The following is a 27035-nucleotide window of genomic DNA, read 5'->3' as shown; positions in this document are numbered from 1 at the left end:
TGGCTTGTTGGTTTTACTCAGTGTGTTTTTCAGACTGGTTGAATGTATCAAGAAGAGTCTTGCATCCGATTAGTGAGACACAGGAATTCCGTAGTGTTTCATGCTTTCAGTTTTTAAACAAATTTGAATTTGCATATTAGTTGGTCTGCCTTTATAAGACCACCATTTAGACCTCTCACCAGAAGAGCACCTAAAAGATTTCTGAGGAATGAGGACATGAATCCCGCCACATTTTGCATGGAAAGCAAGCCCTTTATAGTTTGACCTAATTTGCCTTCCATATTTGAGTATATACTGAAGAGACTGAAACCCTAAATTTGAATTGCCCTAAATCCAACTGCATTTGTTTTGCCCTATTTGTAAATCAAAGAACCTCAAAGATCCCTACATGAAAACATATTTAGATCATAATGATTCTCCTTTTGTGAAAGGAGGAATTCATATGCTCTGCCCACAAGGCCTTTGTACCTTGTGACGCGCTCATGTGAGATTGAAATTTTACAAAGGCAACACAAGACCAAACGATGACAATAACCTCCACTGATCATGTCAAAGCTTCCTGGAGAAGGCGTGAATGGATCACAACATGCTCAACCAGCTCTTGGATTCGAACACCATCCCCTATGGTTGTAGGGCTCACGATGCAGATATCGCAAAACCCTAAGCCAACTTCAGCTGTACCACCACAGATGTTGATGATTTCCTCCACTGAAATGTGAAGCTAAGGAAGGATTCCTGGAGAATGCAGGCATCGATCCCGCTACCTCTCACTTGCAAAGCGAGCGCTCTACCACTTGAGCTAATTCCCCTTTTTTTCCTTTTGTGAAGGAAGGGAGAATTGATTTCCTCCTTTCACAGCCCTGCGTTACTAATGAGGCTGCAATGTGAGACTGAAATTTTAGCAGCTGTTGTTGAGGACGCGAATTTTTAGCATCAAAACAACAGTTGAGGAGACGAGGTGGCCGAGTGGTTAAGGCGATGGACTGCTAATCCATTGTGCTTTGCACGCATGGGTTCAAATCCCATTCTCGTCGGCTTTCCATCTAAAGCAGTGTTGTCAACACTTGTTTCTGATTCCACTTTGTGCAAATGCATTTTTCAAACAATGCTTATGTGGCAATATTTTTATTTTAGCTTACATTAGGTTCATTAGGGGGATTGAATGTGTCATGAACAATTTGTTTTCTGACTTCAGGGTAATCATGCTCTGAAAGATTACTTTTGCTTTCAGTTTACACCCACCTTTGACTTGTATATTAGCCGCAATCAGCTGTAAATGACTTTCTCCACAGAGCACAAGCAAGTTAAAGCTTCCTGGAGAATGCGGGCATCCCGCTATGTCTCGCATGTTAAGCAGGCGCTCTACCACTTGCGCTAATTCCCCTTTCATTGTTGAGTAGAGACTGCAGATATCATGGAACCCTAGCACCCCCCCAGCCCCACCCCACCCCCCCCGTGCTCGTCCTAGGGTCATTTGCATTGATTTATGCTTTTTGAAGGTAATTGACGCTAATCCATTTCCATGCAAGTGGGTCAACTCCGGTCCTGATGGGCACTTATTTGCAAATCAGATGATGTGTTCAGGAGCTATGTCAGTCTTTTCTTAGTGCTTCCAAATCAACGATCATTTCTGACCAAAAGATCTATTCCTCGATCCATCAAAAGGAATAGATCTCACGATTGTGGCTTGTTGGTTTTACTCAGTGTGTTTTTCAGACTGGTTGAATGTATCAAGAAGAGTCTTGCATCCGATTAGTGAGACACAGGAATTCCGTAGTGTTTCATGCTTTCAGTTTTTAAACAAATTTGAATTTGCATATTAGTTGGTCTGCCTTTATAAGACCACCATTTAGACCTCTCACCAGAAGAGCACCTAAAAGATTTCTGAGGAATGAGGACATGAATCCCGCCACATTTTGCATGGAAAGCAAGCCCTTTATAGTTTGACCTAATTTGCCTTCCATATTTGAGTATATACTGAAGAGACTGAAACCCTAAATTTGAATTGCCCTAAATCCAACTGCATTTGTTTTGCCCTATTTGTAAATCAAAGAACCTCAAAGATCCCTACATGAAAACATATTTAGATCATAATGATTCTCCTTTTGTGAAAGGAGGAATTCATATGCTCTGCCCACAAGGCCTTTGTACCTTGTGACGCGCTCATGTGAGATTGAAATTTTACAAAGGCAACACAAGACCAAACGATGACAATAACCTCCACTGATCATGTCAAAGCTTCCTGGAGAAGGCGTGAATGGATCACAACATGCTCAACCAGCTCTTGGATTCGAACACCATCCCCTATGGTTGTAGGGCTCACGATGCAGATATCGCAAAACCCTAAGCCAACTTCAGCTGTACCACCACAGATGTTGATGATTTCCTCCACTGAAATGTGAAGCTAAGGAAGCATTCCTGGAGAATGCAGGCATCGATCCCGCTACCTCTCACTTGCAAAGCGAGCGCTCTACCACTTGAGCTAATTCCCCTTTTTTTCCTTTTGTGAAGGAAGGGAGAATTGATTTCCTCCTTTCACAGCCCTGCGTTACTAATGAGGCTGCAATGTGAGACTGAAATTTTAGCAGCTGTTGTTGAGGACGCGAATTTTTAGCATCAAAACAACAGTTGAGGAGACGAGGTGGCCGAGTGGTTAAGGCGATGGACTGCTAATCCATTGTGCTTTGCACGCATGGGTTCAAATCCCATTCTCGTCGGCTTTCCATCTAAAGCAGTGTTGTCAACACTTGTTTCTGATTCCACTTTGTGCAAATGCATTTTTCAAACAATGCTTATGTGGCAATATTTTTATTTTAGCTTACATTAGGTTCATTAGGGGGATTGAATGTGTCATGAACAATTTGTTTTCTGACTTCAGGGTAATCATGCTCTGAAAGATTACTTTTGCTTTCAGTTTACACCCACCTTTGACTTGTATATTAGCCGCAATCAGCTGTAAATGACTTTCTCCACAGAGCACAAGCAAGTTAAAGCTTCCTGGAGAATGCGGGCATCCCGCTATGTCTCGCATGTTAAGCAGGCGCTCTACCACTTGCGCTAATTCCCCTTTCATTGTTGAGTAGAGACTGCAGATATCATGGAACCCTAGCACCCCCCCAGCCCCACCCCACCCCCCCGTGCTCGTCCTAGGGTCATTTGCATTGATTTATGCTTTTTGAAGGTAATTGACGCTAATCCATTTCCATGCAAGTGGGTCAACTCCGGTCCTGATGGGCACTTATTTGCAAATCAGATGATGTGTTCAGGAGCTATGTCAGTCTTTTCTTAGTGCTTCCAAATCAACGATCATTTCTGACCAAAAGATCTATTCCTCGATCCATCAAAAGGAATAGATCTCACGATTGTGGCTTGTTGGTTTTACTCAGTGTGTTTTTCAGACTGGTTGAATGTATCAAGAAGAGTCTTGCATCCGATTAGTGAGACACAGGAATTCCGTAGTGTTTCATGCTTTCAGTTTTTAAACAAATTTGAATTTGCATATTAGTTGGTCTGCCTTTATAAGACCACCATTTAGACCTCTCACCAGAAGAGCACCTAAAAGATTTCTGAGGAATGAGGACATGAATCCCGCCACATTTTGCATGGAAAGCAAGCCCTTTATAGTTTGACCTAATTTGCCTTCCATATTTGAGTATATACTGAAGAGACTGAAACCCTAAATTTGAATTGCCCTAAATCCAACTGCATTTGTTTTGCCCTATTTGTAAATCAAAGAACCTCAAAGATCCCTACATGAAAACATATTTAGATCATAATGATTCTCCTTTTGTGAAAGGAGGAATTCATATGCTCTGCCCACAAGGCCTTTGTACCTTGTGACGCGCTCATGTGAGATTGAAATTTTACAAAGGCAACACAAGACCAAACGATGACAATAACCTCCACTGATCATGTCAAAGCTTCCTGGAGAAGGCGTGAATGGATCACAACATGCTCAACCAGCTCTTGGATTCGAACACCATCCCCTATGGTTGTAGGGCTCACGATGCAGATATCGCAAAACCCTAAGCCAACTTCAGCTGTACCACCACAGATGTTGATGATTTCCTCCACTGAAATGTGAAGCTAAGGAAGGATTCCTGGAGAATGCAGGCATCGATCCCGCTACCTCTCACTTGCAAAGCGAGCGCTCTACCACTTGAGCTAATTCCCCTTTTTTTCCTTTTGTGAAGGAAGGGAGAATTGATTTCCTCCTTTCACAGCCCTGCGTTACTAATGAGGCTGCAATGTGAGACTGAAATTTTAGCAGCTGTTGTTGAGGACGCGAATTTTTAGCATCAAAACAACAGTTGAGGAGACGAGGTGGCCGAGTGGTTAAGGCGATGGACTGCTAATCCATTGTGCTTTGCACGCATGGGTTCAAATCCCATTCTCGTCGGCTTTCCATCTAAAGCAGTGTTGTCAACACTTGTTTCTGATTCCACTTTGTGCAAATGCATTTTTCAAACAATGCTTATGTGGCAATATTTTTATTTTAGCTTACATTAGGTTCATTAGGGGGATTGAATGTGTCATGAACAATTTGTTTTCTGACTTCAGGGTAATCATGCTCTGAAAGATTACTTTTGCTTTCAGTTTACACCCACCTTTGACTTGTATATTAGCCGCAATCAGCTGTAAATGACTTTCTCCACAGAGCACAAGCAAGTTAAAGCTTCCTGGAGAATGCGGGCATCCCGCTATGTCTCGCATGTTAAGCAGGCGCTCTACCACTTGCGCTAATTCCCCTTTCATTGTTGAGTAGAGACTGCAGATATCATGGAACCCTAGCACCCCCCCAGCCCCACCCCACCCCCCCCGTGCTCGTCCTAGGGTCATTTGCATTGATTTATGCTTTTTGAAGGTAATTGACGCTAATCCATTTCCATGCAAGTGGGTCAACTCCGGTCCTGATGGGCACTTATTTGCAAATCAGATGATGTGTTCAGGAGCTATGTCAGTCTTTTCTTAGTGCTTCCAAATCAACGATCATTTCTGACCAAAAGATCTATTCCTCGATCCATCAAAAGGAATAGATCTCACGATTGTGGCTTGTTGGTTTTACTCAGTGTGTTTTTCAGACTGGTTGAATGTATCAAGAAGAGTCTTGCATCCGATTAGTGAGACACAGGAATTCCGTAGTGTTTCATGCTTTCAGTTTTTAAACAAATTTGAATTTGCATATTAGTTGGTCTGCCTTTATAAGACCACCATTTAGACCTCTCACCAGAAGAGCACCTAAAAGATTTCTGAGGAATGAGGACATGAATCCCGCCACATTTTGCATGGAAAGCAAGCCCTTTATAGTTTGACCTAATTTGCCTTCCATATTTGAGTATATACTGAAGAGACTGAAACCCTAAATTTGAATTGCCCTAAATCCAACTGCATTTGTTTTGCCCTATTTGTAAATCAAAGAACCTCAAAGATCCCTACATGAAAACATATTTAGATCATAATGATTCTCCTTTTGTGAAAGGAGGAATTCATATGCTCTGCCCACAAGGCCTTTGTACCTTGTGACGCGCTCATGTGAGATTGAAATTTTACAAAGGCAACACAAGACCAAACGATGACAATAACCTCCACTGATCATGTCAAAGCTTCCTGGAGAAGGCGTGAATGGATCACAACATGCTCAACCAGCTCTTGGATTTGAACACCATCCCCTATGGTTGTAGGGCTCACGATGCAGATATCGCAAAACCCTAAGCCAACTTCAGCTGTACCACCACAGATGTTGATGATTTCCTCCACTGAAATGTGAAGCTAAGGAAGGATTCCTGGAGAATGCAGGCATCGATCCCGCTACCTCTCACATGCAAAGCGAGCGCTCTACCACTTGAGCTAATTCCCCTTTTTTTCCTTTTGTGAAGGAAGGGAGAATTGATTTCCTCCTTTCACAGCCCTGCGTTACTAATGAGGCTGCAATGTGAGACTGAAATTTTAGCAGCTGTTGTTGAGGACGCGAATTTTTAGCATCAAAACAACAGTTGAGGGGACGAGGTGGCCGAGTGGTTAAGGCGATGGACTGCTAATCCATTGTGCTTTGCACGCATGGGTTCAAATCCCATTCTCGTCGGCTTTCCATCTAAAGCAGTGTTGTCAACACTTGTTTCTGATTCCACTTTGTGCAAATGCATTTTTCAAACAATGCTTATGTGGCAATATTTTTATTTTAGCTTACATTAGGTTCATTAGGGGGATTGAATGTGTCATGAACAATTTGTTTTCTGACTTCAGGGTAATCATGCTCTGAAAGATTACTTTTGCTTTCAGTTTACACCCACCTTTGACTTGTATATTAGCCGCAATCAGCTGTAAATGACTTTCTCCACAGAGCACAAGCAAGTTAAAGCTTCCTGGAGAATGCGGGCATCCCGCTATGTCTCGCATGTTAAGCAGGCGCTCTACCACTTGCGCTAATTCCCCTTTCATTGTTGAGTAGAGACTGCAGATATCATGGAACCCTAGCACCCCCCCAGCCCCACCCCACCCCCCCGTGCTCGTCCTAGGGTCATTTGCATTGATTTATGCTTTTTGAAGGTAATTGACGCTAATCCATTTCCATGCAAGTGGGTCAACTCCGGTCCTGATGGGCACTTATTTGCAAATCAGATGATGTGTTCAGGAGCTATGTCAGTCTTTTCTTAGTGCTTCCAAATCAACGATCATTTCTGACCAAAAGATCTATTCCTCGATCCATCAAAAGGAATAGATCTCACGATTGTGGCTTGTTGGTTTTACTCAGTGTGTTTTTCAGACTGGTTGAATGTATCAAGAAGAGTCTTGCATCCGATTAGTGAGACACAGGAATTCCGTAGTGTTTCATGCTTTCAGTTTTTAAACAAATTTGAATTTGCATATTAGTTGGTCTGCCTTTATAAGACCACCATTTAGACCTCTCACCAGAAGAGCACCTAAAAGATTTCTGAGGAATGAGGACATGAATCCCGCCACATTTTGCATGGAAAGCAAGCCCTTTATAGTTTGACCTAATTTGCCTTCCATATTTGAGTATATACTGAAGAGACTGAAACCCTAAATTTGAATTGCCCTAAATCCAACTGCATTTGTTTTGCCCTATTTGTAAATCAAAGAACCTCAAAGATCCCTACATGAAAACATATTTAGATCATAATGATTCTCCTTTTGTGAAAGGAGGAATTCATATGCTCTGCCCACAAGGCCTTTGTACCTTGTGACGCGCTCATGTGAGATTGAAATTTTACAAAGGCAACACAAGACCAAACGATGACAATAACCTCCACTGATCATGTCAAAGCTTCCTGGAGAAGGCGTGAATGGATCACAACATGCTCAACCAGCTCTTGGATTTGAACACCATCCCCTATGGTTGTAGGGCTCACGATGCAGATATCGCAAAACCCTAAGCCAACTTCAGCTGTACCACCACAGATGTTGATGATTTCCTCCACTGAAATGTGAAGCTAAGGAAGGATTCCTGGAGAATGCAGGCATCGATCCCGCTACCTCTCACATGCAAAGCGAGCGCTCTACCACTTGAGCTAATTCCCCTTTTTTTCCTTTTGTGAAGGAAGGGAGAATTGATTTCCTCCTTTCACAGCCCTGCGTTACTAATGAGGCTGCAATGTGAGACTGAAATTTTAGCAGCTGTTGTTGAGGACGCGAATTTTTAGCATCAAAACAACAGTTGAGGGGACGAGGTGGCCGAGTGGTTAAGGCGATGGACTGCTAATCCATTGTGCTTTGCACGCATGGGTTCAAATCCCATTCTCGTCGGCTTTCCATCTAAAGCAGTGTTGTCAACACTTGTTTCTGATTCCACTTTGTGCAAATGCATTTTTCAAACAATGCTTATGTGGCAATATTTTTATTTTAGCTTACATTAGGTTCATTAGGGGGATTGAATGTGTCATGAACAATTTGTTTTCTGACTTCAGGGTAATCATGCTCTGAAAGATTACTTTTGCTTTCAGTTTACACCCACCTTTGACTTGTATATTAGCCGCAATCAGCTGTAAATGACTTTCTCCACAGAGCACAAGCAAGTTAAAGCTTCCTGGAGAATGCGGGCATCCCGCTATGTCTCGCATGTTAAGCAGGCGCTCTACCACTTGCGCTAATTCCCCTTTCATTGTTGAGTAGAGACTGCAGATATCATGGAACCCTAGCACCCCCCCAGCCCCACCCCACCCCCCCCGTGCTCGTCCTAGGGTCATTTGCATTGATTTATGCTTTTTGAAGGTAATTGACGCTAATCCATTTCCATGCAAGTGGGTCAACTCCGGTCCTGATGGGCACTTATTTGCAAATCAGATGATGTGTTCAGGAGCTATGTCAGTCTTTTCTTAGTGCTTCCAAATCAACGATCATTTCTGACCAAAAGATCTATTCCTCGATCCATCAAAAGGAATAGATCTCACGATTGTGGCTTGTTGGTTTTACTCAGTGTGTTTTTCAGACTGGTTGAATGTATCAAGAAGAGTCTTGCATCCGATTAGTGAGACACAGGAATTCCGTAGTGTTTCATGCTTTCAGTTTTTAAACAAATTTGAATTTGCATATTAGTTGGTCTGCCTTTATAAGACCACCATTTAGACCTCTCACCAGAAGAGCACCTAAAAGATTTCTGAGGAATGAGGACATGAATCCCGCCACATTTTGCATGGAAAGCAAGCCCTTTATAGTTTGACCTAATTTGCCTTCCATATTTGAGTATATACTGAAGAGACTGAAACCCTAAATTTGAATTGCCCTAAATCCAACTGCATTTGTTTTGCCCTATTTGTAAATCAAAGAACCTCAAAGATCCCTACATGAAAACATATTTAGATCATAATGATTCTCCTTTTGTGAAAGGAGGAATTCATATGCTCTGCCCACAAGGCCTTTGTACCTTGTGACGCGCTCATGTGAGATTGAAATTTTACAAAGGCAACACAAGACCAAACGATGACAATAACCTCCACTGATCATGTCAAAGCTTCCTGGAGAAGGCGTGAATGGATCACAACATGCTCAACCAGCTCTTGGATTTGAACACCATCCCCTATGGTTGTAGGGCTCACGATGCAGATATCGCAAAACCCTAAGCCAACTTCAGCTGTACCACCACAGATGTTGATGATTTCCTCCACTGAAATGTGAAGCTAAGGAAGGATTCCTGGAGAATGCAGGCATCGATCCCGCTACCTCTCACATGCAAAGCGAGCGCTCTACCACTTGAGCTAATTCCCCTTTTTTTCCTTTTGTGAAGGAAGGGAGAATTGATTTCCTCCTTTCACAGCCCTGCGTTACTAATGAGGCTGCAATGTGAGACTGAAATTTTAGCAGCTGTTGTTGAGGACGCGAATTTTTAGCATCAAAACAACAGTTGAGGGGACGAGGTGGCCGAGTGGTTAAGGCGATGGACTGCTAATCCATTGTGCTTTGCACGCATGGGTTCAAATCCCATTCTCGTCAGCTTTCCATCTAAAGCAGTGTTGTCAACACTTGTTTCTGATTCCACTTTGTGCAAATGCATTTTTCAAACAATGCTTATGTGGCAATATTTTTATTTTAGCTTACATTAGGTTCATTAGGGGGATTGAATGTGTCATGAACAATTTGTTTTCTGACTTCAGGGTAATCATGCTCTGAAAGATTACTTTTGCTTTCAGTTTACACCCACCTTTAACTTGTATATTAGCCGCAATCAGCTGTAAATGACTTTCTCCACAGAGCACAAGCAAGTTAAAGCTTCCTGGAGAATGCGGGCATCCCGCTATGTCTCGCATGTTAAGCAGGCGCTCTACCACTTGCGCTAATTCCCCTTTCATTGTTGAGTAGAGACTGCAGATATCATGGAACCCTAGCACCCCCCCAGCCCCACCCCACCCCCCCGTGCTCGTCCTAGGGTCATTTGCATTGATTTATGCTTTTTGAAGGTAATTGACGCTAATCCATTTCCATGCAAGTGGGTCAACTCCGGTCCTGATGGGCACTTATTTGCAAATCAGATGATGTGTTCAGGAGCTATGTCAGTCTTTTCTTAGTGCTTCCAAATCAACGATCATTTCTGACCAAAAGATCTATTCCTCGATCCATCAAAAGGAATAGATCTCACGATTGTGGCTTGTTGGTTTTACTCAGTGTGTTTTTCAGACTGGTTGAATGTATCAAGAAGAGTCTTGCATCCGATTAGTGAGACACAGGAATTCCGTAGTGTTTCATGCTTTCAGTTTTTAAACAAATTTGAATTTGCATATTAGTTGGTCTGCCTTTATAAGACCACCATTTAGACCTCTCACCAGAAGAGCACCTAAAAGATTTCTGAGGAATGAGGACATGAATCCCGCCACATTTTGCATGGAAAGCAAGCCCTTTATAGTTTGACCTAATTTGCCTTCCATATTTGAGTATATACTGAAGAGACTGAAACCCTAAATTTGAATTGCCCTAAATCCAACTGCATTTGTTTTGCCCTATTTGTAAATCAAAGAACCTCAAAGATCCCTACATGAAAACATATTTAGATCATAATGATTCTCCTTTTGTGAAAGGAGGAATTCATATGCTCTGCCCACAAGGCCTTTGTACCTTGTGACGCGCTCATGTGAGATTGAAATTTTACAAAGGCAACACAAGACCAAACGATGACAATAACCTCCACTGATCATGTCAAAGCTTCCTGGAGAAGGCGTGAATGGATCACAACATGCTCAACCAGCTCTTGGATTCGAACACCATCCCCTATGGTTGTAGGGCTCACGATGCAGATATCGCAAAACCCTAAGCCAACTTCAGCTGTACCACCACAGATGTTGATGATTTCCTCCACTGAAATGTGAAGCTAAGGAAGGATTCCTGGAGAATGCAGGCATCGATCCCGCTACCTCTCACATGCAAAGCGAGCGCTCTACCACTTGAGCTAATTCCCCTTTTTTTCCTTTTGTGAAGGAAGGGAGAATTGATTTCCTCCTTTCACAGCCCTGCGTTACTAATGAGGCTGCAATGTGAGACTGAAATTTTAGCAGCTGTTGTTGAGGACGCGAATTTTTAGCATCAAAACAACAGTTGAGGGGACGAGGTGGCCGAGTGGTTAAGGCGATGGACTGCTAATCCATTGTGCTTTGCACGCATGGGTTCAAATCCCATTCTCGTCGGCTTTCCATCTAAAGCAGTGTTGTCAACACTTGTTTCTGATTCCACTTTGTGCAAATGCATTTTTCAAACAATGCTTATGTGGCAATATTTTTATTTTAGCTTACATTAGGTTCATTAGGGGGATTGAATGTGTCATGAACAATTTGTTTTCTGACTTCAGGGTAATCATGCTCTGAAAGATTACTTTTGCTTTCAGTTTACACCCACCTTTGACTTGTATATTAGCCGCAATCAGCTGTAAATGACTTTCTCCACAGAGCACAAGCAAGTTAAAGCTTCCTGGAGAATGCGGGCATCCCGCTATGTCTCGCATGTTAAGCAGGCGCTCTACCACTTGCGCTAATTCCCCTTTCATTGTTGAGTAGAGACTGCAGATATCATGGAACCCTAGCACCCCCCCAGCCCCACCCCACCCCCCCGTGCTCGTCCTAGGGTCATTTGCATTGATTTATGCTTTTTGAAGGTAATTGACGCTAATCCATTTCCATGCAAGTGGGTCAACTCCGGTCCTGATGGGCACTTATTTGCAAATCAGATGATGTGTTCAGGAGCTATGTCAGTCTTTTCTTAGTGCTTCCAAATCAACGATCATTTCTGACCAAAAGATCTATTCCTCGATCCATCAAAAGGAATAGATCTCACGATTGTGGCTTGTTGGTTTTACTCAGTGTGTTTTTCAGACTGGTTGAATGTATCAAGAAGAGTCTTGCATCCGATTAGTGAGACACAGGAATTCCGTAGTGTTTCATGCTTTCAGTTTTTAAACAAATTTGAATTTGCATATTAGTTGGTCTGCCTTTATAAGACCACCATTTAGACCTCTCACCAGAAGAGCACCTAAAAGATTTCTGAGGAATGAGGACATGAATCCCGCCACATTTTGCATGGAAAGCAAGCCCTTTATAGTTTGACCTAATTTGCCTTCCATATTTGAGTATATACTGAAGAGACTGAAACCCTAAATTTGAATTGCCCTAAATCCAACTGCATTTGTTTTGCCCTATTTGTAAATCAAAGAACCTCAAAGATCCCTACATGAAAACATATTTAGATCATAATGATTCTCCTTTTGTGAAAGGAGGAATTCATATGCTCTGCCCACAAGGCCTTTGTACCTTGTGACGCGCTCATGTGAGATTGAAATTTTACAAAGGCAACACAAGACCAAACGATGACAATAACCTCCACTGATCATGTCAAAGCTTCCTGGAGAAGGCGTGAATGGATCACAACATGCTCAACCAGCTCTTGGATTTGAACACCATCCCCTATGGTTGTAGGGCTCACGATGCAGATATCGCAAAACCCTAAGCCAACTTCAGCTGTACCACCACAGATGTTGATGATTTCCTCCACTGAAATGTGAAGCTAAGGAAGGATTCCTGGAGAATGCAGGCATCGATCCCGCTACCTCTCACATGCAAAGCGAGCGCTCTACCACTTGAGCTAATTCCCCTTTTTTTCCTTTTGTGAAGGAAGGGAGAATTGATTTCCTCCTTTCACAGCCCTGCGTTACTAATGAGGCTGCAATGTGAGACTGAAATTTTAGCAGCTGTTGTTGAGGACGCGAATTTTTAGCATCAAAACAACAGTTGAGGGGACGAGGTGGCCGAGTGGTTAAGGCGATGGACTGCTAATCCATTGTGCTTTGCACGCATGGGTTCAAATCCCATTCTCGTCGGCTTTCCATCTAAAGCAGTGTTGTCAACACTTGTTTCTGATTCCACTTTGTGCAAATGCATTTTTCAAACAATGCTTATGTGGCAATATTTTTATTTTAGCTTACATTAGGTTCATTAGGGGGATTGAATGTGTCATGAACAATTTGTTTTCTGACTTCAGGGTAATCATGCTCTGAAAGATTACTTTTGCTTTCAGTTTACACCCACCTTTGACTTGTATATTAGCCGCAATCAGCTGTAAATGACTTTCTCCACAGAGCACAAGCAAGTTAAAGCTTCCTGGAGAATGCGGGCATCCCGCTATGTCTCGCATGTTAAGCAGGCGCTCTACCACTTGCGCTAATTCCCCTTTCATTGTTGAGTAGAGACTGCAGATATCATGGAACCCTAGCACCCCACCAGCCCCACCCCACCCCCCCGTGCTCGTCCTAGGGTCATTTGCATTGATTTATGCTTTTTGAAGGTAATTGACGCTAATCCATTTCCATGCAAGTGGGTCAACTCCGGTCCTGATGGGCACTTATTTGCAAATCAGATGATGTGTTCAGGAGCTATGTCAGTCTTTTCTTAGTGCTTCCAAATCAACGATCATTTCTGACCAAAAGATCTATTCCTCGATCCATCAAAAGGAATAGATCTCACGATTGTGGCTTGTTGGTTTTACTCAGTGTGTTTTTCAGACTGGTTGAATGTATCAAGAAGAGTCTTGCATCCGATTAGTGAGACACAGGAATTCCGTAGTGTTTCATGCTTTCAGTTTTTAAACAAATTTGAATTTGCATATTAGTTGGTCTGCCTTTATAAGACCACCATTTAGACCTCTCACCAGAAGAGCACCTAAAAGATTTCTGAGGAATGAGGACATGAATCCCGCCACATTTTGCATGGAAAGCAAGCCCTTTATAGTTTGACCTAATTTGCCTTCCATATTTGAGTATATACTGAAGAGACTGAAACCCTAAATTTGAATTGCCCTAAATCCAACTGCATTTGTTTTGCCCTATTTGTAAATCAAAGAACCTCAAAGATCCCTACATGAAAACATATTTAGATCATAATGATTCTCCTTTTGTGAAAGGAGGAATTCATATGCTCTGCCCACAAGGCCTTTGTACCTTGTGACGCGCTCATGTGAGATTGAAATTTTACAAAGGCAACACAAGACCAAACGATGACAATAACCTCCACTGATCATGTCAAAGCTTCCTGGAGAAGGCGTGAATGGATCACAACATGCTCAACCAGCTCTTGGATTTGAACACCATCCCCTATGGTTGTAGGGCTCACGATGCAGATATCGCAAAACCCTAAGCCAACTTCAGCTGTACCACCACAGATGTTGATGATTTCCTCCACTGAAATGTGAAGCTAAGGAAGGATTCCTGGAGAATGCAGGCATCGATCCCGCTACCTCTCACATGCAAAGCGAGCGCTCTACCACTTGAGCTAATTCCCCTTTTTTTCCTTTTGTGAAGGAAGGGAGAATTGATTTCCTCCTTTCACAGCCCTGCGTTACTAATGAGGCTGCAATGTGAGACTGAAATTTTAGCAGCTGTTGTTGAGGACGCGAATTTTTAGCATCAAAACAACAGTTGAGGGGACGAGGTGGCCGAGTGGTTAAGGCGATGGACTGCTAATCCATTGTGCTTTGCACGCATGGGTTCAAATCCCATTCTCGTCGGCTTTCCATCTAAAGCAGTGTTGTCAACACTTGTTTCTGATTCCACTTTGTGCAAATGCATTTTTCAAACAATGCTTATGTGGCAATATTTTTATTTTAGCTTACATTAGGTTCATTAGGGGGATTGAATGTGTCATGAACAATTTGTTTTCTGACTTCAGGGTAATCATGCTCTGAAAGATTACTTTTGCTTTCAGTTTACACCCACCTTTGACTTGTATATTAGCCGCAATCAGCTGTAAATGACTTTCTCCACAGAGCACAAGCAAGTTAAAGCTTCCTGGAGAATGCGGGCATCCCGCTATGTCTCGCATGTTAAGCAGGCGCTCTACCACTTGCGCTAATTCCCCTTTCATTGTTGAGTAGAGACTGCAGATATCATGGAACCCTAGCACCCCCCCAGCCCCACCCCACCCCCCCGTGCTCGTCCTAGGGTCATTTGCATTGATTTATGCTTTTTGAAGGTAATTGACGCTAATCCATTTCCATGCAAGTGGGTCAACTCCGGTCCTGATGGGCACTTATTTGCAAATCAGATGATGTGTTCAGGAGCTATGTCAGTCTTTTCTTAGTGCTTCCAAATCAACGATCATTTCTGACCAAAAGATCTATTCCTCGATCCATCAAAAGGAATAGATCTCACGATTGTGGCTTGTTGGTTTTACTCAGTGTGTTTTTCAGACTGGTTGAATGTATCAAGAAGAGTCTTGCATCCGATTAGTGAGACACAGGAATTCCGTAGTGTTTCATGCTTTCAGTTTTTAAACAAATTTGAATTTGCATATTAGTTGGTCTGCCTTTATAAGACCACCATTTAGACCTCTCACCAGAAGAGCACCTAAAAGATTTCTGAGGAATGAGGACATGAATCCCGCCACATTTTGCATGGAAAGCAAGCCCTTTATAGTTTGACCTAATTTGCCTTCCATATTTGAGTATATACTGAAGAGACTGAAACCCTAAATTTGAATTGCCCTAAATCCAACTGCATTTGTTTTGCCCTATTTGTAAATCAAAGAACCTCAAAGATCCCTACATGAAAACATATTTAGATCATAATGATTCTCCTTTTGTGAAAGGAGGAATTCATATGCTCTGCCCACAAGGCCTTTGTACCTTGTGACGCGCTCATGTGAGATTGAAATTTTACAAAGGCAACACAAGACCAAACGATGACAATAACCTCCACTGATCATGTCAAAGCTTCCTGGAGAAGGCGTGAATGGATCACAACATGCTCAACCAGCTCTTGGATTTGAACACCATCCCCTATGGTTGTAGGGCTCACGATGCAGATATCGCAAAACCCTAAGCCAACTTCAGCTGTACCACCACAGATGTTGATGATTTCCTCCACTGAAATGTGAAGCTAAGGAAGGATTCCTGGAGAATGCAGGCATCGATCCCGCTACCTCTCACATGCAAAGCGAGCGCTCTACCACTTGAGCTAATTCCCCTTTTTTTCCTTTTGTGAAGGAAGGGAGAATTGATTTCCTCCTTTCACAGCCCTGCGTTACTAATGAGGCTGCAATGTGAGACTGAAATTTTAGCAGCTGTTGTTGAGGACGCGAATTTTTAGCATCAAAACAACAGTTGAGGGGACGAGGTACCCGCCGGTTTTTGGACTGCCTCAGAGGTCCTAACACTTCCGAACACATTCTGTCAGGTCCGAACAAGGTCCGAACACTTTCCTAACGACATCAAAGAGTTCCTAACGAGGTCCGAACAAGGTCCGAACACAGGTCCGAACACAGCCAAAAATGGGGCAAAAGGGACACGTGACGTGACGTCGGAGGGGGCGCGGTTAACGCTTTTGAGTGTCGGCCATATTTTTCTTCGCATACACTTGTGACAAGCACGGGAACAAGGTTTGTAAACTTGATTAATACTCATAAAAGTAACGCCATGTATAAGCCGAATGTTAAACCGTGGGACAAACAATATGCAATTTAATCTTCCGTCCTCTCGGCACTTTATCCAAGTTGTATTTCAACTTCCTTGTAACGTAGCCATTTTGCCAATGGAAGTTCTGCCTGTAATAGCGTCGCTGTTCATACCAGCATTGTGTGGCGACGGTGGGGATGTTAGTGATATGACAGAATCAGAAGACAAATAGTAACTGATTTTTTTGTTTATTTGCCTTATAAACTCTGCCGATTCCTCGGGGAAAGCCTTAAAATTTGAACTATCTTTTTTTGCATTTTTGTCCGTCAGTGCAATAGTAATTAATCGGCTATCTGTGGCGTTTTCTCCACTCTGGTAACGGAGCCTGGTTATGTGTTTGAACAGAGCAGACAGATGTGTCCAGATGTATTAACCCTTGTTTTCTGGTCATATTTTTGTTACTCAAGCAATGTTTGTTGGTCTGGTGGACCCGCTGCATTTTTGGGGTTTTTAATTCAACACAATCAAACAATTTTATGTTAAAATACTCTACAGATGTTTACTTCATCCCAATTTCAAGCAATATAAACAACAAGGTTTTTTGGTATAACTATCATGTATTATTCATTTACAACTTTTTTACAACTTTGAACATTTACAAAACATAAGTAAGATCTCAATCTCAGCTTGGCTGCTGACCACTTGGTCCTGGGGCCTGCTGCTGTCTAGCTGTGGTTCATTCTCATTTAGGAGATAGCTGATGATTAATGTCATCCTCTTCTAAAAGTCACTGTCAGACTCTGAATTTGATCTTCATATTCTGAAACCTCCTCCCCCACATTGTCATCAAATGTGTCTGTCTTGACCAAAATCAATTTCAAGGCCTTGTGTGCGATGAATCTTTTGGTTGTTGCGGAGAATCGGTTGTATTAGTAGTTATCACTGGGAAAGCTATATTTATTGCCCCCCCCCCCCCCAAAAAAAAGAGGAATATGATAACAGGTGCAAGTGTGTGAATGTCGGTTTGACACATGCACACGTGTATAATTACAACAAACAGTTTGAAAGTAGTGTTTGTTTTACAGATCACCAAGAAGCTGGCTGGTGCTATTGGGGACAGTGCTGCATGGATGACAAACATCGGCAACGAGTTTGGCCAGGTTCTGAACTCTGTTCTGACGACGGGTGAAGGTGCAGGGTTGGAAGAGTTGTGCCATGGCATCGTCACTCGATACAAGAATGCGGGCCAAGCTGAACCTGAGGTCATCTATGTTGACCGGGACTGCTGCAGCCAGTCAGGTGGGTAAAAATGATAAAATTCTTTATCAAATATACGTTTGAAAAACTGTGTGCCACACACACTGTTACCACTCCACTTGTGGGAGGAGGGGTACTGGCAATTGGGCAGCGGCTGACTTTGTTTTTCACAGGTGTGTCTTCAGTGGTCAAACTCTTCCACCCATGGAGGTCTGCAGTGCGCTTGGACAGCTTCCATTTCATGCGGCGTTTTAACTGCGGCGTTAAGTTTACATTAAGTGTCTGTCTGTCTGTTCGCAGATGATTGCTCGTCTGTTACTGTGTGATTATTGTTACAATGTTAATAAAGTTTGATCATTTTACTTGAACCGAGAACAGTTTTTATTTAATTTAATTTATTTAATTTCCATTTGCAAAACAGGACGACAGTGAGTGTGAGTGACATCCATTTAATGCAATTGTCAAAAGTGAAGCCAGAATTACTTGGAGAATTATTTTACATTTATTAATAAAACCCAACACTCTTTGTCTCAACCAAAGATTTTTTAAAAATACTTTCTTTGCTCAATTTGGAATTTGTTTCATTCACTTGTGTTGCACAAATAGTGATACAGATAGATAGCTAGTGTTAGCCCGATTTTTTCATTGGAAGCCCAAGAACAAGCTGGAGAAATCGTTTATTAAAAAAGTATTTATCAGTGGTCACATGTAAAGTATATTGCAGCTGGACTCGGAGTGCCAGAGCTCCCGCAGGAAATCCGTCAGGCCGAGCCCCGATATCAAGAAGCATTCCATATTTATATTCAGCTTTATCTCCCAGAAGTTGTTTTCACACTTGTCAGAGTATAATTGGCCAGTTTTTAGTGGCCTGATCAGGCCAGCTGCTGTCCTTGTTGTGTTCTGTGGATGTGATAAACAATGTGTGTGTATGTGTGAGTGCTGTTTTAGGCGTGGATCTAATGTACCAGACCTATCTACTCTAATAGAGATATTTTGTCTGACCCAGTTTTTTATGTCATTCTAAAGTCTTGGACCCTTTTAAGGTCATCGATTGTGCAGTATGAGCAGAGTGGAAAAGTACCAGCTAGGAACATTTAGGAAAATACAGAATATGAATTTATAATGTCTAAGATCAAAGCCAATTATAACACTAGTCTCTCAAATAATTGAGTGTACCAAAAAAAGAGGGGAAAAATGATGGGAGACTTATTTACATTTACAGTTATACACATTTTGTGTGCTGCCCCCTACAGTAGGCTTTAGTAACGTCCAAAGCACTGTGGTATGTTGGGGTGTTGCCACAATACAGGTTCGAATCCCACAAGAAACATGAAAATTAAATGGATGATAAACCTTGCAATAAGTGCAGAGGTGTGTGTAAACAATGTTGAGAAGATAAGAGAATAGAGAAAAGTGGATATAGTGTACGTTTTCCTCCTTTTTTCTCCTTTTCTTTTTCTCTCTTTTCCCCCCCTCCTTCCTCTTTTTTTCCTTTTCCCCCCTTTCGGGCAGTCCCTTTTGCCCCATTTTTGGCCGAGTGGTTAAGGCGATGGACTGCTAATCCATTGTGCTTTGCACGCATGGGTTCAAATCCCATTCTCGTCGGCTTTCCATCTAAAGCAGTGTTGTCAACACTTGTTTCTGATTCCACTTTGTGCAAATGCATTTTTCAAACAATGCTTATGTGGCAATATTTTTATTTTAGCTTACATTAGGTTCATTAGGGGGATTGAATGTGTCATGAACAATTTGTTTTCTGACTTCAGGGTAATCATGCTCTGAAAGATTACTTTTGCTTTCAGTTTACACCCACCTTTGACTTGTATATTAGCCGCAATCAGCTGTAAATGACTTTCTCCACAGAGCACAAGCAAGTTAAAGCTTCCTGGAGAATGCGGGCATCCCGCTATGTCTCGCATGTTAAGCAGGCGCTCTACCACTTGCGCTAATTCCCCTTTCATTGTTGAGTAGAGACTGCAGATATCATGGAACCCTAGCACCCCCCCAGCCCCACCCCACCCCCCCGTGCTCGTCCTAGGGTCATTTGCATTGATTTATGCTTTTTGAAGGTAATTGACGCTAATCCATTTCCATGCAAGTGGGTCAACTCCGGTCCTGATGGGCACTTATTTGCAAATCAGATGATGTGTTCAGGAGCTATGTCAGTCTTTTCTTAGTGCTTCCAAATCAACGATCATTTCTGACCAAAAGATCTATTCCTCGATCCATCAAAAGGAATAGATCTCACGATTGTGGCTTGTTGGTTTTACTCAGTGTGTTTTTCAGACTGGTTGAATGTATCAAGAAGAGTCTTGCATCCGATTAGTGAGACACAGGAATTCCGTAGTGTTTCATGCTTTCAGTTTTTAAACAAATTTGAATTTGCATATTAGTTGGTCTGCCTTTATAAGACCACCATTTAGACCTCTCACCAGAAGAGCACCTAAAAGATTTCTGAGGAATGAGGACATGAATCCCGCCACATTTTGCATGGAAAGCAAGCCCTTTATAGTTTGACCTAATTTGCCTTCCATATTTGAGTATATACTGAAGAGACTGAAACCCTAAATTTGAATTGCCCTAAATCCAACTGCATTTGTTTTGCCCTATTTGTAAATCAAAGAACCTCAAAGATCCCTACATGAAAACATATTTAGATCATAATGATTCTCCTTTTGTGAAAGGAGGAATTCATATGCTCTGCCCACAAGGCCTTTGTACCTTGTGACGCGCTCATGTGAGATTGAAATTTTACAAAGGCAACACAAGACCAAACGATGACAATAACCTCCACTGATCATGTCAAAGCTTCCTGGAGAAGGCGTGAATGGATCACAACATGCTCAACCAGCTCTTGGATTTGAACACCATCCCCTATGGTTGTAGGGCTCACGATGCAGATATCGCAAAACCCTAAGCCAACTTCAGCTGTACCACCACAGATGTTGATGATTTCCTCCACTGAAATGTGAAGCTAAGGAAGGATTCCTGGAGAATGCAGGCATCGATCCCGCTACCTCTCACATGCAAAGCGAGCGCTCTACCACTTGAGCTAATTCCCCTTTTTTTCCTTTTGTGAAGGAAGGGAGAATTGATTTCCTCCTTTCACAGCCCTGCGTTACTAATGAGGCTGCAATGTGAGACTGAAATTTTAGCAGCTGTTGTTGAGGACGCGAATTTTTAGCATCAAAACAACAGTTGAGGGGACGAGGTGGCCGAGTGGTTAAGGCGATGGACTGCTAATCCATTGTGCTTTGCACGCATGGGTTCAAATCCCATTCTCGTCGGCTTTCCATCTAAAGCAGTGTTGTCAACACTTGTTTCTGATTCCACTTTGTGCAAATGCATTTTTCAAACAATGCTTATGTGGCAATATTTTTATTTTAGCTTACATTAGGTTCATTAGGGGGATTGAATGTGTCATGAACAATTTGTTTTCTGACTTCAGGGTAATCATGCTCTGAAAGATTACTTTTGCTTTCAGTTTACACCCACCTTTGACTTGTATATTAGCCGCAATCAGCTGTAAATGACTTTCTCCACAGAGCACAAGCAAGTTAAAGCTTCCTGGAGAATGCGGGCATCCCGCTATGTCTCGCATGTTAAGCAGGCGCTCTACCACTTGCGCTAATTCCCCTTTCATTGTTGAGTAGAGACTGCAGATATCATGGAACCCTAGCACCCCCCCAGCCCCACCCCACCCCCCCGTGCTCGTCCTAGGGTCATTTGCATTGATTTATGCTTTTTGAAGGTAATTGACGCTAATCCATTTCCATGCAAGTGGGTCAACTCCGGTCCTGATGGGCACTTATTTGCAAATCAGATGATGTGTTCAGGAGCTATGTCAGTCTTTTCTTAGTGCTTCCAAATCAACGATCATTTCTGACCAAAAGATCTATTCCTCGATCCATCAAAAGGAATAGATCTCACGATTGTGGCTTGTTGGTTTTACTCAGTGTGTTTTTCAGACTGGTTGAATGTATCAAGAAGAGTCTTGCATCCGATTAGTGAGACACAGGAATTCCGTAGTGTTTCATGCTTTCAGTTTTTAAACAAATTTGAATTTGCATATTAGTTGGTCTGCCTTTATAAGACCACCATTTAGACCTCTCACCAGAAGAGCACCTAAAAGATTTCTGAGGAATGAGGACATGAATCCCGCCACATTTTGCATGGAAAGCAAGCCCTTTATAGTTTGACCTAATTTGCCTTCCATATTTGAGTATATACTGAAGAGACTGAAACCCTAAATTTGAATTGCCCTAAATCCAACTGCATTTGTTTTGCCCTATTTGTAAATCAAAGAACCTCAAAGATCCCTACATGAAAACATATTTAGATCATAATGATTCTCCTTTTGTGAAAGGAGGAATTCATATGCTCTGCCCACAAGGCCTTTGTACCTTGTGACGCGCTCATGTGAGATTGAAATTTTACAAAGGCAACACAAGACCAAACGATGACAATAACCTCCACTGATCATGTCAAAGCTTCCTGGAGAAGGCGTGAATGGATCACAACATGCTCAACCAGCTCTTGGATTCGAACACCATCCCCTATGGTTGTAGGGCTCACGATGCAGATATCGCAAAACCCTAAGCCAACTTCAGCTGTACCACCACAGATGTTGATGATTTCCTCCACTGAAATGTGAAGCTAAGGAAGGATTCCTGGAGAATGCAGGCATCGATCCCGCTACCTCTCACTTGCAAAGCGAGCGCTCTACCACTTGAGCTAATTCCCCTTTTGTGAAGGAAGGGAGAATTGATTTCCTCCTTTCACAGCCCTGCGTTACTAATGAGGCTGCAATGTGAGACTGAAATTTTAGCAGCTGTTGTTGAGGACGCGAATTTTTAGCATCAAAACAACAGTTGAGGGGACGAGGTGGCCGAGTGGTTAAGGCGATGGACTGCTAATCCATTGTGCTTTGCACGCATGGGTTCAAATCCCATTCTCGTCGGCTTTCCATCTAAAGCAGTGTTGTCAACACTTGTTTCTGATTCCACTTTGTGCAAATGCATTTTTCAAACAATGCTTATGTGGCAATATTTTTATTTTAGCTTACATTAGGTTCATTAGGGGGATTGAATGTGTCATGAACAATTTGTTTTCTGACTTCAGGGTAATCATGCTCTGAAAGATTACTTTTGCTTTCAGTTTACACCCACCTTTGACTTGTATATTAGCCGCAATCAGCTGTAAATGACTTTCTCCACAGAGCACAAGCAAGTTAAAGCTTCCTGGAGAATGCGGGCATCCCGCTATGTCTCGCATGTTAAGCAGGCGCTCTACCACTTGCGCTAATTCCCCTTTCATTGTTGAGTAGAGACTGCAGATATCATGGAACCCTAGCACCCCCCCAGCCCCACCCCACCCCCCCGTGCTCGTCCTAGGGTCATTTGCATTGATTTATGCTTTTTGAAGGTAATTGACGCTAATCCATTTCCATGCAAGTGGGTCAACTCCGGTCCTGATGGGCACTTATTTGCAAATCAGATGATGTGTTCAGGAGCTATGTCAGTCTTTTCTTAGTGCTTCCAAATCAACGATCATTTCTGACCAAAAGATCTATTCCTCGATCCATCAAAAGGAATAGATCTCACGATTGTGGCTTGTTGGTTTTACTCAGTGTGTTTTTCAGACTGGTTGAATGTATCAAGAAGAGTCTTGCATCCGATTAGTGAGACACAGGAATTCCGTAGTGTTTCATGCTTTCAGTTTTTAAACAAATTTGAATTTGCATATTAGTTGGTCTGCCTTTATAAGACCACCATTTAGACCTCTCACCAGAAGAGCACCTAAAAGATTTCTGAGGAATGAGGACATGAATCCCGCCACATTTTGCATGGAAAGCAAGCCCTTTATAGTTTGACCTAATTTGCCTTCCATATTTGAGTATATACTGAAGAGACTGAAACCCTAAATTTGAATTGCCCTAAATCCAACTGCATTTGTTTTGCCCTATTTGTAAATCAAAGAACCTCAAAGATCCCTACATGAAAACATATTTAGATCATAATGATTCTCCTTTTGTGAAAGGAGGAATTCATATGCTCTGCCCACAAGGCCTTTGTACCTTGTGACGCGCTCATGTGAGATTGAAATTTTACAAAGGCAACACAAGACCAAACGATGACAATAACCTCCACTGATCATGTCAAAGCTTCCTGGAGAAGGCGTGAATGGATCACAACATGCTCAACCAGCTCTTGGATTCGAACACCATCCCCTATGGTTGTAGGGCTCACGATGCAGATATCGCAAAACCCTAAGCCAACTTCAGCTGTACCACCACAGATGTTGATGATTTCCTCCACTGAAATGTGAAGCTAAGGAAGGATTCCTGGAGAATGCAGGCATCGATCCCGCTACCTCTCACTTGCAAAGCGAGCGCTCTACCACTTGAGCTAATTCCCCTTTTGTGAAGGAAGGGAGAATTGATTTCCTCCTTTCACAGCCCTGCGTTACTAATGAGGCTGCAATGTGAGACTGAAATTTTAGCAGCTGTTGTTGAGGACGCGAATTTTTAGCATCAAAACAACAGTTGAGGGGACGAGGTGGCCGAGTGGTTAAGGCGATGGACTGCTAATCCATTGTGCTTTGCACGCATGGGTTCAAATCCCATTCTCGTCGGCTTTCCATCTAAAGCAGTGTTGTCAACACTTGTTTCTGATTCCACTTTGTGCAAATGCATTTTTCAAACAATGCTTATGTGGCAATATTTTTATTTTAGCTTACATTAGGTTCATTAGGGGCATTGAATGTGTCATGAACAATTTGTTTTCTGACTTCAGGGTAATCATGCTCTGAAAGATTACTTTTGCTTTCAGTTTACACCCACCTTTGACTTGTATATTAGCCGCAATCAGCTGTAAATGACTTTCTCCACAGAGCACAAGCAAGTTAAAGCTTCCTGGAGAATGCGGGCATCCCGCTATGTCTCGCATGTTAAGCAGGCGCTCTACCACTTGCGCTAATTCCCCTTTCATTGTTGAGTAGAGACTGCAGATATCATGGAACCCTAGCACTCCCCCAGCCCCACCCCACCCCCCCCCCGTGCTCGTCCTAGGGTCATTTGCATTGATTTATGCTTTTTGAAGGTAATTGACGCTAATCCATTTCCATGCAAGTGGGTCAACTCCGGTCCTGATGGGCACTTATTTGCAAATCAGATGATGTGTTCAGGAGCTATGTCAGTCTTTTCTTAGTGCTTCCAAATCAACGATCATTTCTGACCAAAAGATCTATTCCTCGATCCATCAAAAGGAATAGATCTCACGATTGTGGCTTGTTGGTTTTACTCAGTGTGTTTTTCAGACTGGTTGAATGTATCAAGAAGAGTCTTGCATCCGATTAGTGAGACACAGGAATTCCGTAGTGTTTCATGCTTTCAGTTTTTAAGCAAATTTGAATTTGCATATTAGTTGGTCTGCCTTTATAAGACCACCATTTAGACCTCTCACCAGAAGAGCACCTAAAAGATTTCTGAGGAATGAGGACATGAATCCCGCCACATTTTGCATGGAAAGCAAGCCCTTTATAGTTTGACCTAATTTGCCTTCCATATTTGAGTATATACTGAAGAGACTGAAACCCTAAATTTGAATTGCCCTAAATCCAACTAAGGAAGCTAAGGAAGGATTCCTGGAGAATGCAGGCATCGATCCCGCTACCTCTCACATGCAAAGCGAGCGCTCTACCACTTGAGCTAATTCCCCTTTTTTTCCTTTTGTGAAGGAAGGGAGAATTGATTTCCTCCTTTCACAGCCCTGCGTTACTAATGAGGCTGCAATGTGAGACTGAAATTTTAGCAGCTGTTGTTGAGGACGCGAATTTTTAGCATCAACGGGTGAAGGTGCAGGGTTGGAAGAGTTGTGCCATGGCATCGTCACTCGATACAAGAATGCGGGCCAAGCTGAACCTGAGGTCATCTATGTTGACCGGGACTGCTGCAGCCAGTCAGGTGGGTGAAAATGATAAAATTCTTTATCAAATATACATTTGAAAAACTGTGTGCCACACACACTGTTACCACTCCACTTGTGGGAGGAGTGGTACTGGCAATTGGGCAGCGGCTGACTTTGTTTTTCACAGATGTGTCTTCAGTGGTCAAACTCTTCCACCCATGGAGGTCTGCAGTGCGCTTGGACAGCTTCCATTTCATGCGGCGTTTTAACTGCGGCATTAAGTTTACATTAAGTGTCTGTCTGTCTGTCTGTCTGTCTGTCTATTCGCAGATGGTTGCTCGTCTGTTACTGTGTGATTATTGTTACAATGTTAATAAAGTTTGATAATTTTACTTGAACCAAGAACAGCCTTCACATTTTTATTTAATTTCCATTTGCAAAACAGGACGACAGTGAGTGTGAGTGACATCCATTTAATGCAATTGTCAAAAGTGAATTACTTGGAGAATTATTTTACATTTATTAATAAAACCCAACACTCTTTGTCTCAACCAAAGATTTTTTTAAAATACTTTCTTTGCTCAATTTGGAATTTGTTTCATTCACTTGTGTTGCACAAATAGTGATACAGATAGATAGCTAGTGTTAGCCCGATTTTTTCATTGGAAGCCCAAGAACAAGCTGGAGAAATCGTTTATTAAAAAAGTATTTATCAGTGGTCACATAGTAAAGTATATTGCAGCGCTGGACTCGGAGTGCCAGAGCTCCCGCAGGAAATCCGTCAGGCCGAGCCCCGATATCCGGAAACATGTCATATTTATATTCAGCTTTATCTCACAGAAGTTGTTTTCACACTTGTCAGAGTATAATTGGCCAGTTTTTAGTGGCATGATCAGGCCAGTTGCTGTCCTTGTTGTGTTCTTTGGATGTGAGAAACAATGTGTGTGTATGTGTGAGTGCTGTTTTAGGCGTGGATCTAATGTACCAGACCTATCTACTCTACTAGAGATGTTTTGTCTGACCCAGTTGTTTATGTCATTCTAAAGTCTTGGACCCTTTTAAGGTCATCGATTGTGCAGTATGAACAGAGTGGAAAAGTACCAGCTAGGAACATTTAGGAAAATACAGAATATGAATTTATAATGTCTAAGATCAAAGCCAATTATAACACTAGTCTCTCAAATAATTGAGTGTACCAAAAAAAGAGGGGAAAAATGATGGGAGACTTATTTACATTTACAGTTATACACATTTTGTGTGCTGCCCCCTACAGTAGGCTTTAGTAACGTCCAAAGCACTGTGGTATGTTGGGGTGTTGCCACAATACAGGTTCGAATCCCACAAGAAACATGAAAATTAAACGGATGATAAACCTTGCAATAAGTGCAGAGGTGTGTGTAAACAATGTTGAGAAGATAAGAGAATAGAGAAAAGTGGATATAGTGTACATTTTCCTCCTTTTTTTCTCCTTTTCTTTTTCTCTCTCCCCCCCCC

At 42.3% G+C, this 27035-nt stretch overlaps 13 non-coding genes across 13 annotated transcripts; all 13 read left to right on the top strand.

The window, feature by feature from the left end:
- Nucleotides 1–952: 952 nt before the first annotated feature.
- On the top strand, nt 953–1034 carry trnas-gcu (transfer RNA serine (anticodon GCU)). Its single transcript has one exon. It is a non-coding gene; the product is annotated as a tRNA-Ser (tRNA).
- A 1601-nt stretch (nt 1035–2635) lies between these two features.
- Nucleotides 2636–2717, top strand: trnas-gcu (transfer RNA serine (anticodon GCU)). Its single transcript has one exon. It is a non-coding gene; the product is annotated as a tRNA-Ser (tRNA).
- A 1600-nt stretch (nt 2718–4317) lies between these two features.
- trnas-gcu (transfer RNA serine (anticodon GCU)) lies at nt 4318–4399 on the top strand. Its single transcript has one exon. It is a non-coding gene; the product is annotated as a tRNA-Ser (tRNA).
- Nucleotides 4400–6000: 1601 nt separating this feature from the next.
- On the top strand, nt 6001–6082 carry trnas-gcu (transfer RNA serine (anticodon GCU)). Its single transcript has one exon. It is a non-coding gene; the product is annotated as a tRNA-Ser (tRNA).
- Nucleotides 6083–7682: 1600 nt separating this feature from the next.
- trnas-gcu (transfer RNA serine (anticodon GCU)) lies at nt 7683–7764 on the top strand. The gene has a single exon. It is a non-coding gene; the product is annotated as a tRNA-Ser (tRNA).
- A 1601-nt stretch (nt 7765–9365) lies between these two features.
- On the top strand, nt 9366–9447 carry trnas-gcu (transfer RNA serine (anticodon GCU)). Its single transcript has one exon. It is a non-coding gene; the product is annotated as a tRNA-Ser (tRNA).
- A 1600-nt stretch (nt 9448–11047) lies between these two features.
- trnas-gcu (transfer RNA serine (anticodon GCU)) lies at nt 11048–11129 on the top strand. Its single transcript has one exon. It is a non-coding gene; the product is annotated as a tRNA-Ser (tRNA).
- Nucleotides 11130–12729: 1600 nt separating this feature from the next.
- Nucleotides 12730–12811, top strand: trnas-gcu (transfer RNA serine (anticodon GCU)). Its single transcript has one exon. It is a non-coding gene; the product is annotated as a tRNA-Ser (tRNA).
- A 1600-nt stretch (nt 12812–14411) lies between these two features.
- On the top strand, nt 14412–14493 carry trnas-gcu (transfer RNA serine (anticodon GCU)). The gene has a single exon. It is a non-coding gene; the product is annotated as a tRNA-Ser (tRNA).
- A 4661-nt stretch (nt 14494–19154) lies between these two features.
- On the top strand, nt 19155–19242 carry trnas-gcu (transfer RNA serine (anticodon GCU)). Its single transcript has one exon. It is a non-coding gene; the product is annotated as a tRNA-Ser (tRNA).
- A 1597-nt stretch (nt 19243–20839) lies between these two features.
- On the top strand, nt 20840–20921 carry trnas-gcu (transfer RNA serine (anticodon GCU)). Its single transcript has one exon. It is a non-coding gene; the product is annotated as a tRNA-Ser (tRNA).
- Nucleotides 20922–22512: 1591 nt separating this feature from the next.
- On the top strand, nt 22513–22594 carry trnas-gcu (transfer RNA serine (anticodon GCU)). The gene has a single exon. It is a non-coding gene; the product is annotated as a tRNA-Ser (tRNA).
- Nucleotides 22595–24185: 1591 nt separating this feature from the next.
- trnas-gcu (transfer RNA serine (anticodon GCU)) lies at nt 24186–24267 on the top strand. Its single transcript has one exon. It is a non-coding gene; the product is annotated as a tRNA-Ser (tRNA).
- Nucleotides 24268–27035: the final 2768 nt, after the last annotated feature.

This window comes from Leuresthes tenuis, unplaced genomic scaffold, assembly GCF_036924035.1.
Source record: "Leuresthes tenuis unplaced genomic scaffold, fLeuTen1.0.hap1 SCAF_23, whole genome shotgun sequence".
Taxonomy (NCBI): Eukaryota; Metazoa; Chordata; class Actinopteri; order Atheriniformes; family Atherinopsidae; genus Leuresthes; species Leuresthes tenuis.
The sequence above is the reverse complement of the archived record's forward strand: the minus strand, read 5'-3'. Positions and strand labels throughout refer to the sequence as shown.